Consider the following 11,001-nt stretch of genomic DNA (forward strand, 5'->3'; position numbering starts at 1 on the left):
TTTTTTTTGAGATGTAGTTTTGCTCTTGTTGCGCAGGCTGGAGTTCAATGGCGTGATCTCGGCTCACTGCAACTTCTGCCTCCCGGGTTCAAGTGATTGTCTTGCCTCAGCCTCCCGAGTAGCTGAGATTACAGGCATGTACCACCACGCCCGGCTAATTTTGTATTTTTAGTAGAGATAGGGTTTCACCATGTTGGTCAGTCTGGTCTCGAACTCCCGACCTCAGGTGATCTGCCCTCCCAGGCCTCCCAAAGTGCTAAGATTACAGGCGTGAGCCACCGTGCTCAGCCCCCCTGCCCCTTTTTTTTTTCTTGAGAGGGAGTCTCACTCTGTTGTCAGGCTGGAGTGCAATGGCACGATCTTGGCTCACTGCAACCTTCACCTCCCAGGTTCAAGTGATCCTCCTGCTTCAGCCTTCCGAGTAGCTGGGACTATAGGTGCGCACCACCAGGCCCAGCTAATTTTGTGTTTTAGTAGAGACGGGTTTTACCACGTTGGGAGGATGGTCTCAATCTCTTGACCTTGTGATCCGCCTGCCTCCGCCTCCCAAAGGGTTTTTTTTTAACTTCATTGCAAATTCCATGTCTTCCTCACTAATAAGAAAGTATAGGACTGATTCCTAAGTGGAAAACAGTAAGACACATATACAACAAAGTCATAAGAGGCAGTCCTAAGTCATAGCTTTTTTTTTTTTTTTTTTGAGGCGGAATCTTGCTCTGTCACCCAGGCTGGAGTGCAGTGGCGAGATCTCCACCCACTGCAAGCTCCGCCTCCCGAGTTCATGCCATTCTCTTGCCTCAGCCTCCCAAGTAGCTGGGACTACAGGTGCCCGCCACCATGCCCGGCTAATTTTTTGTATTTTTAGTAGATATTTTCCTCTTGTTGCCCAAGGGACAACTCTTACTCCAAGGGACAGGAAGAAGAGACAGATGCCTGCAAGAGCCTCAATGTGTGTTTGAGTGAGTTCCTGCAGTCCTGCCCACATAGGAGGAATTGAGGCCCCGCCCCACGACAGGGTTTCACCATCTCAGTCAGACTCCTGACCTGGTGATCCGCCCGCCTTGGCCTCCCAAAGTGCTGGGACTACAGGTGTTAGCCACTGGGCCTGGCCATAGCTTTTTTTGTTTTGTTTTGAGACGGATGGAGTCTCACTTTGTTACCCATGGTGGAGTGCATTGGCACGATCTTGGCTCACTGCAACCTCTGCCTTGGGTTCAAGCGATTCTCCTGCCTCAGCTTCCCAAGTAGCTGGGATTACAGGCATGTACCACCATCCCTGGCTAATTTTTTTTTGTATTTTAGTAGAGACACGGTTTCACCGTGTTGGCCAGGCTTATCTCGACCTCCTGACCTCAAGTGATACACCCACCTTGGCCTCCCAAAGTGCTGGGATCACAGGTGTGAGCCACCACACCCAGCCAGTCATAGCCTTTTAATGACACTGGAAAATATTTCTGTTCCAATGTTAAATAATGAAACCATGAGACAAAATCCTGTGATCCATCTGATTAGCATTTATAGTCATTTGTTTGTGTCCATTCAAATAGGGCTATGTGTGTCTTGTCAGATTTGAGAGCTATATGGGCACTTACGTTATAGCCCCACTAAACAGCAGCCTCCCCGTCAACATATAAGGCCTAATGACTAGGTCAGAACATGGAGTAAAACTCCCAGGGAACCTGGGGAGGGAATCAGGACAACAACCATGTGGCCCGGTGCCTAGATTTGCTCTTCTCCAAGACCTTGGGGATAAGCTTTATTTTTTCTTCTCTCCTTAGGCATGGATCCTTAAGGTCTGTTCCCAATACAACAAGACTATCTGTTATCGTAATAAAACACTGCTGATAGGATGCTGAATGAAAAACAGTAGAAATGGGGAGATTTGGTTGTGCAGAAACTGAGTTCTTAAAAAGAGGAGATGCTTGATGATGGTGAGTGGATCTCATCTCAGTTCAATATCCAATGGAAGCCAAAAAAGCAAATGGTTAAGAGTGGAAAATGGTTACACATATTGAGCAGAATATTAGGTATCCGTACTTTCTGTTCTCTTTGTCTCTTCATGGCGTTTTGTGTTGAAACGTATAGTAATGTATCTTTAAAAATTCAAACAAAAAGGTGATAAGTGTCTACTTTTCTAAAGTAATATTTGTGAGGCCCTATTTTAAGGTTTACCTTTACTCATATTGAAGGCGTGAAATGTTGACATATAAGACTTAGTAGTGGTGACATTCAAATGAATTCACCCTCCTCAAAGATTTGTTAAAATGCACACTTGATCTGATCCAAACCACAGTGTACACAGTAATCCACTTTTAATACAGATTTATTTTTTCATGAAATTAACAATGTATGTATGTATTTAAAGATATCCCTGGAAATAATCCAAAAGTTCTTAAGTTGCCTTGACTGGTTGTATGGTAGTGGTCTTCTTCATTATTAATACATGGATTTTTCTTAATCTTTGTCAAGCATTATTCTTTAATTTACTAGTTAATCCTTACACCTAAAAGACATTATAAAACTCTCAGAAACACACACAAACACAACCACACACAGCCCATAAAGTCTCAGGAAATACTTGAAGAATATGTAATGGCATGGGCACATGCTGTGTTTTGATGTTAAATGATGAGACCATGAGATGAAACTCTGATTCACCTTGACAGGAATTAAGCATATGTACTATGAGTATCATGCCCTGTGGAGTATACATGGCATGCAGTAAGGAGCATCACCTGGTTTCTCCTCTAACGGCTCATGCCAAATTGTGTCCTACAATGTACACATAAGGCTCTTAGAATAGGAAGAATTCCCTGGATGCGTGACAGGGGAGCCAGGGCCAAGACCTCTGGGATTTTTAAGTTGTTGCTGGAGTTCTTTTCCAAGCTTTCAGCCCTTTTCTCCTTTTTGTGCGTTCATCCACTGAAGCTATCCCCTGAAGAAGAAAGTTTAATGCCACGGAAATTATTGGACCTGTAACTCTGAAGTAAATCAAACCCACACAGACTAGGTCAGGAGAATAATTTATTAAAGAACAAGATTCCTGACAAGGGTGGTTGGTTTAGGCCTTGGTTTGAATTCAAGTGGAAAACAAAAAGAAAAAACACAGCAGTAAGACCAGCTGGCTCTAAACTGGGCAAAATAGAAGGCATCCATGTTTGGTGGCTCTTTGTGTATGTGTGGCGTTTTTTCAGACAGGAAGGGCGGGAGAAGAGGGCTACAAACAGGGTTTCTTGACATATCTGGAGCCCTACTGCCATCGCGAGGAAGACGTTTAACAAATTACAGCCGTTTAACGCCATTACAGAGTTCTCTGAGCACTACCTGTTGGGGTAGGTGTGGTCTGGTAAGAGGTGAAAGAGGCTTGGCCTCCATGCTGGGCGTCCTTGCCTACTTGTCCAAAGCCTTAAAAGAGACCTGGACATTGGCAATATCTTGCTATAGAACCTGGAGTGCGAAGGTGTTAATAGCAAATCCTGTAAACTTCCCTTGGAATAAACCTGTTGTTTGTGCGCGGTACTGATTCTACCAGAGACTCAAAGACCCATAGCAAGATGCTAGCATGAGAAAGCTTGCTGACTCTTGCTCCAAGGGATAAGAAGAAGAGACAGATGCCTACAAGAGCCTCAATGTGTGTTTGAGTGGGTTCCTGCAGTCCTGCCCACATAGGAGGAACTGAGGCCCCGCCCCACGACTTCCTGTGTCAGGACCGCCTGGCAGCTGCTGGTTCACTCCAAGCCCTTCACTCTCCAGGTTCTACACCAAGATACTACCAATGTCTAGGTCACTTTTCAGGCGTTAGAGGAGAAGGCAAGAAGACGGCACCTGGAGGCCAAGCATCCTCCACCTCCCCACAGATCAGCCTTTCCCCGCAGCTAGGCTTCCTGGGAAGGAGGCTGTACTGGAGTATTCTTTCTTTAAACGATTTCCTCACGGTGGCAGTAGTGCTCCACATTTTCAGGGAAGCCCTATCTTTGAGCCCTTTCTCCTGCCCTTCCTCTGTGAAATAAGCAAACCAGAGATAAAGGTGCCACCAAACATGGCTGCCTGGAGACTTGTCCAGTTTGGTGCAACGTGGTCTTACTGTTGAATTTTTTTTGTTTGTTTTGTTTTCCATTTAAAACAAAATGCAACTTAAACCACCCATGCTTATCAGGGATTTTGTTCTTTCAGAAATTAAATACACTCCTCACTGAGTCTATCTGGTTATGATTTACTTCACAGTTACAGGTCCAGCAAGTTCCATGGCATCAAATTGTCTCCTTCAGGTGATAAATTGGGTGGATGAAGGTACAACAGCAAAGATAGACATCCAAGAGATAGATATCAGTAAGATAGATAACCAATGCATGAAATTTGAAACACGCTAAGTGAAAAAAGCAAGACTTTGAAAAAGCCACTTACTGTGATGATCAGTAGTGAGGGAAAGTAGATGAGTGTTTGCTACGGGCTGGGCAGAGAGTGGAATGGGGAATGACTGCTTCATGGGTCCAGGGTTTTCTTTTGTGGTAATGAAAATGATTTGCCACTAGATAGAGGTAGTACTTGCACTGCATTGTGAAAGTACTAAATGCCACTGAATTTCACACATTTTAATGGTTAATTTTATGTTATATGGATTTTACCAACTGTTTTAAAAAGTGCCAATGATTTTAAACCTGTCATTATTTCCATGAATAATTAATTATATTTGAAAAGTACTCAAGTTATCAGTGAGGAAATCTTGTTTTAAGAGTTATACTACAAAGTGGCTGGGCTTGGTGCCTCATGCCTGTAATCCTAACACATGGGAGGATTGCTTGAGGCCAGGAGTTCGAGATCAAACTGGTCAACCTAGGGAAACCCCATATCTAACATTAAAAAACAAAAACAGTTGTGCTACAGGGGAATTTGTACATTAGGTTATAAAAGTCCATATTATATGTGCATAACGAGCAGATGATAATACCTAGCACAGACTTTTTAAAAGTCATCATTTCTTCTTACTATATGAGACCCAGCATGTTTTCTGCTTTATAATACCTTAAAGTTCTTCTAGAGTAAAATATAAAAAAATTTCAAGTACTCAGAAGTATATATGGATGTAGATATATTCAAGGAGTATAAGACAATGCTGAAGATTTTGTACAAATTTCAAACAGTATGCATGCAAATTATATTTAAACTGTGTTGAGTGTGTGTGTATTTATATCTGTAGGTATATAACAATATTTTAAATATATATATGATTGTGTCTTACTGTTGCCCAGGCAAGAGTGCAATGGTATGATCATGGCTCACTAAAGGATCAACCTCCCTGGACTCAGGTGGTCCTCCCACCTTTGCCTCCTACATAGCTGGGCTTCCGTTACACGCCACCATGCCCGGTTATTTTTTGTAGAGACGGGGTCTCACTACATTGCCAGGACTGGTCTTGAACTCATGGGCTCAAGCTATCCACCTACCTTGGCCTCCCAAAGTGTCGGGATTACAGTAGTGAGCCACTGGGCCCAGCCAATGCTATATATTTTTAATCATGGTAGGTGTTATAATGAGTATATGTTTGAAGATGGTATTTTTGGCCAACAAATTCAAAACTTTAATTCATCATTATATAAACAGACACACTAATAAAGCATTCTAGCTGCGTGTGAGTTTTGTGAATGCATCCATCTTACAGTTTTCTTAGGTTACACATCTAGGTGACTGAATGTGAGAGATGCCTATTTCAGCTATCATTTATTGAATTTTGTTGTCTTTCTTTTGAGATTTCAAAGATAAAATTTTAAGGAAAGAATTAATAAAAATTTGAGAAGAATTAAACACTCTAATTTTCTAGGTATAAGTATGTATAATACATATGTTTATATTGTATATAAACATGTATTTCTATTTTATGTGTGTATAAATATATATATATCTATTTTAGATATAAAAGTGAAAATGGAGAACTTATGTTTTGATGAATAGTCCAATCAAGAAGTTTTTGCAAATATTTTATTGTCTAAAATTCNATGTGAAACTTTTAATTCTTCAACCTTATATATAGCTAAATTCAATTAAAATGTAAATTTAGTGTGGTGTTTGTATATATAGAATTTTTTATCTGCGTGTTGAAAAAATGAGTGGAAATATGGAAACAAAGATAATTGTTTAATACAGTTTTATGAGATCAGTACATGGTTATTTTTAACTTCTTTGCAAATTCCACATCTTTGTTACTAATGAGAAAATATAGGACTGATTCCTAACTGAAAAACAATACGACACATACACAAGAAAGTCATAGGGCACAGTTCTAAGTGACAGCTATTTAATGACACAGGAAAATATTTCTAATTCAATGTTAAATAATGAAACTATGAGACAAAATCCTGTGATCAATCTGATTAGTATTTACAGTGATTCCTGTGTTTGTGTCTATTCAAGTAGGGCTGTGGGTGTCTTGTCAGGCTTGAGAGCTATCCGTACCCTTATGTTAGTGCCCCACTAAATAGCGTCCTCCCCCTCAACGTATAAGGCCTACTGACTAGATCAGAACATGGAGTAAAACTCCCAGGGAACCTGAGTAGAGAATCAGGACAAGAACCACGTGGCCTGGTGACTAGATTTACTCTTCTCCAAGCCTTTAGAGGTAAGCTTTTTTTATTCTTCTCTCCTTAGGCATGGAAACCTAAGGTCTCTCCCCATTACTACAAGACTATTTGATATCACAATAAAATACTGCAGATATGATGCAGAGTGAAAAAGAGTAGAAATGGGAAGACTTGGTTGTGCAGAAACTAAGTTTAAGAACTTTAAGAAGTTCTTAAAAAGATGAGATGCTTGATGAGGGTGCATGTATTACATCTCAGTTTAATATCCAGTGGAAACCAAAAGCAAATTGTTAAGAGTGGAAATTGTTCACACAAATTGAGCAAAATTTTAGGTAGCCATAATTTCTGATGTCTTTGTCTCTTCATGAACTTTTTTTTCAGAAACATGTAGTGATGTAGCTGTAAAAAAATCAAAGAGCTGATATTGTCTACTTTACTGAAGTAATTTTCCTGAGGCCGTATGTTAAGATTTACCTTTATTTATATTGAAGGCATGAAATGTTGACATATAAGACTTAGTACTGGTGACATTCAAATGAATTAATGCATCTGAAAGGTTCGTTAAAATACACACTTGGTCTAATCCAAACCATGGTGTACACAGTAATCCACCTTTTATACAGATTTATCTTTTTGCACGAAGTTAATGTATGCAGATATTGAAAGATATGCATGGAAATAATTCATAAGTTCATGAGTTACCTTGACAAGTTGTATGGTAGCGGTTTTCTACGTTATTAATACACGGACTTGTCTTAATATTTGTCAAGCATTATTCTTTAATTTACTAGTTGGAGAATACTGTAATCCTTATACCTGAAAGACCAATTATAAAACTCTCAGAGACACACACAAACACAAACACACACCCCATAAATTCTCAGGAAATACTTGAAGAATATGTAAAGGCATGTGCACATGCTGTGTTTTGATGTTAAATGATGAGACCATGAGATGAAACTCTGAGCCACCTTGACAGGAATTGAACATACGTACTATGAGTATCATGGCATTGGAGTACATATGGCATGCAGTAAGGAGCGTCACCTGGTTTCCTCTCTAATGGCTCATGCCGAAGTGTTGCCTACAATGCATCACATAAGGCTCTTAGAATAGGAAGAATTCCCTGGATGCCTGACAGGGGAGCCAGGGCAAAGACCTCTGGGATTTTTAAATTGTTTGCTGGAGATCTTTTCCAAGCCTTCAGCCCTTTTCTCTCTCTCTCTCTTTTCTTTCTTTCCTTCTTTTTTTTTTTTTTTTTGTGAGACACTCTCACTCTGTTGCCAAGGCCGGAGAGCAATTGCATGCCCTCCACTTGCTACAACCTCCCCCTCCCAGGTTCGAGTGATTCTCCTGCCTCAGCCTCCCAAGTAGCTGGGTTTACAGGCATGTGCCACCATGCCCAGCTAATTTTGTATTTTAGTAGAGACAGGATTTTTGCCATGTTGCCCATAATGGTCTCGAACTCCTGACCTCGGGTGATCCGCCAGCCTCGGCCTCCCAAAGTGCTGGGATTAAAGGCTTGAGCCACCGCGCCCGGTCCCGTTTCTCTTTTTTGTGTGTTCGTCCACTGAATTTATTCCCTGAAGGAGACAGTTTGATGCTTCGGAAATTACTGGACCTGTAACTCTGAAGTAAATCAAACCCACACAGAGTAGGTCAGGAGGATATTTAATTTCTGAAAGAACTGGATTCCTGATGAGGACTAGTGCTTTAGGCCTCGGTTTGATTTCAAGTGGAAAACAAAATGAAAAGGAGCAGCAGTAAGACCAGCAGGCTCCAAACTGGGCAAAATAGAAGGCATCCATGTTTGGTTGTACCTTTGTCTGTGCGTCGCGTTTTTTCAGACAGGAAGGGCGGGAGAAGAGGGCTCCAAGACAGGGTTTTCTGGCATATCTGGTGCACTACTGACATCGCGAGGATGTCATTTAACGAATCCCTACGCCATTACAGCGTTATTGTAAGGACTACCAGTTGCGGAAGGTCTGGTATGTGGGGAGGTGGAAGAGGCTTGGACTCCATGCTCAGCGTCCTTGCCTTCTCGTCTAAGGCCTTAAAAGAGATATGGACATTGGCGTTACCTTGCTGTAGAACCTGGTGAGTGAAGGTTCTAACAGCAAATCCTGTAAACTTCCCTTGGAATAACTGTGTTCCTTGTGAGCGATACTGATGCTCCCAGAGACCCCAAGACCCATAGCAAAATGCTAGCACGTGAAAGCCTGCTGACTCTTGCTGCAAAGGGCAGGTAGAGGAGACAGATGCCCACAAGAGCCTCCATGTGTGTTTGACTGGGTTGCTACTGTCCTGCCCACACCAGGGGGAACCAAGTTTCCGCTCCACTACTTCCTGTGCTAGTACCTCCTGGCAGTTGCTGGTTCACTCCAAACCCCGCACTCTCCAGAGTCTACACCAAGATACCGCTAATGTCCCTGTCTCTTTTCAGGCCTTAGAGAAGGCAAGAAGACAGCCTGGGGTCCAAGCTCACAGATCAGCCTTTTCCCCATAGGGAAGTTTCCCGGGAAGGACGCCATGATGGCGTAGTCCGTCTTGAAACGATTTCCTCACGGTGGCAGTAGTGCTCCACATTTTCAATCAAGCCCTAGCTTGGCGCCCTTTTCTCCCGCCCTTTGTGTATGAAAAAACGCCACCCAGAGATAAAGGCGCCACTGAACATGGATTCCTGGAGATTTGTCCAGTTTGTTGCAACCTGCATATCTCTATAACAAACATTTCTGACAGCATAGGTATCAACCCCCTGAAGTTCCCATTAAATATTGTAGCAAAATTCATTTCCTCTCGCCTAGAGACCATCAAGCTTCAGATGATCATGCAACCAGGGTTCCAGCCGGTTTCAGGTGAAGACACCACCCCTGGCCATCAAGAAACTACCCTGCCTCCACTAGATAAAGCATAGTGAGAGTTCTGTGATTTCCAACAGGTAGGGACTATGCCCCAGATCAGCACGAAGCAGTTACAGAAGAAAGCCCTTCAGTCCCTCTGCCTCACATAAAGATTTATGAGGATCACCTGTCAGCGGGGAGCTGAAGCAGGAGAATAGGGTAATAGGGTCTGGAGGCAGGGGACCTAAGGCTGTTTTACGTTGACTTCCTAGAACTAAATTGAAGCGAAAACCCTAACTTTCAATGCCTAAGTTACAGAAGGACCAGAGACTATTCCCCTTCACCTTTTCTGCACTACAGATGGAAAACTGGCTGTGGCAACAAATTAGACTGATTTCTGGCCTAGTGTTCCTTTGCATAGAAGTATAACTTTGTAACTTCACCCTAGCCTCTGATTGGTTTCTTTTGCAACCAATCAGATGTTTGCACAGGAGTGTGACCTTTGTAAATTAACTTTAGCCTCTGGTTGGCTCATTTCTGCAACCAATCAGACTGATTTCGGGCGACCACTTCACTTACATGAGGTGAGCATGAAGTGGCCAATGGGAAACTTCTAGGGGGTATTTGAACCAAAGAAGATTCTGTATCCAGGTCCTTGAGCCTCTGCTGAGGCCATCTCCCATACTGTGGCGTGTACTTTCGTTTTGAGTAAACCCATGCTTTCATTCTTTTGTTGTTTCATTCTTGCTTTCCTTTGTTGGGCATTTTGTGCAATTATTTATTCAAAACGCCAAGAACCTGGACAACTTGCAATCCTGACCCTCTACGGGTCACAAGACCAGGTTGCAACAAACTGGACAAATCTCCAGGAATCCATGTTCAGTGGCGCCTTTATCTCTGGGTGGCGTTTTTTCATACACAAAGGGCGGGAGAAAAGGGCGCCAAGCTAGGGCTTGATTGAAAATGTGGAGCACTACTGCCACCGTGAGGAAATCGTTTCAAGACGGACTACGCCATCATGGCGTCCTCTTGTAGAATCTATGCGTTTCCCTAAAGTCTTAGCAGGAGTGACTCCATTTTGGTTTGGTTTGGTTTGTTGCGGCCTAGTGCATGAGCTCAGTCCAAAACAATGACCTCCCAGAAGTTTGTTTAAAAAATTCCCCTTTATTCAGGTTTTCACTTGAGTGAGAGTGTGACCAAAACTTAGGGCCTTAGCACCACTCTTGGTTACTATCATTTTGGATTTTCATTCTCAGCATGTCATGTATAGGTTACGGTGTCCTCATGGTTGCACATTCTTTTGGCTCTTGTTATTCCAGTTGAAAAGAAACTATATTTCATTCTAGAGAAGGCTGCATGCAAGCATTTAAAACCTTTGAGAGAATGCAGCACACCAGGGAGACTATGATTATGACTATTGGGAGGATATCCCAAGAGTTTGGAGTATGCCCTTACCCAAGATCCCCACAAACCAAACCTCCTAAAACCAAACAGATCAAAGAATGAGCTAGATAAAGAGTTTACTCACTTAATGAAGCAATTTCTTCATCAATCCCCAAACACTGAATTTTTTTTTTTTTTTTTTT

The 11,001-nt window shown here is 42.2% G+C and overlaps 1 long non-coding RNA gene across 3 annotated transcripts in view; it reads left to right on the plus strand.

Annotated features, from left to right (window-relative positions):
* LOC108529097 (uncharacterized) overlaps positions 1 to 11,001 on the plus strand; it is a 129,480-nt gene that overhangs the window by 89,987 nt on the left and 28,492 nt on the right. For 2 of the 3 annotated variants that reach the window (XR_001885400.1, XR_001885401.1), the window contains exon 7: positions 1,779 to 1,931. This is a non-coding gene — a long non-coding RNA (uncharacterized LOC108529097). Of the gene's footprint in view, positions 1 to 1,778; positions 2,508 to 11,001 lie in introns of those variants that run through there. The other variant, XR_001885399.1, reaches the window with a different exon arrangement.

This window comes from Rhinopithecus bieti, unplaced genomic scaffold (genome assembly GCF_001698545.2).
Source record: "Rhinopithecus bieti isolate Rb0 unplaced genomic scaffold, ASM169854v2 scaffold_6568, whole genome shotgun sequence".
NCBI lineage: Eukaryota > Metazoa > Chordata > Mammalia > Primates > Cercopithecidae > Rhinopithecus > Rhinopithecus bieti.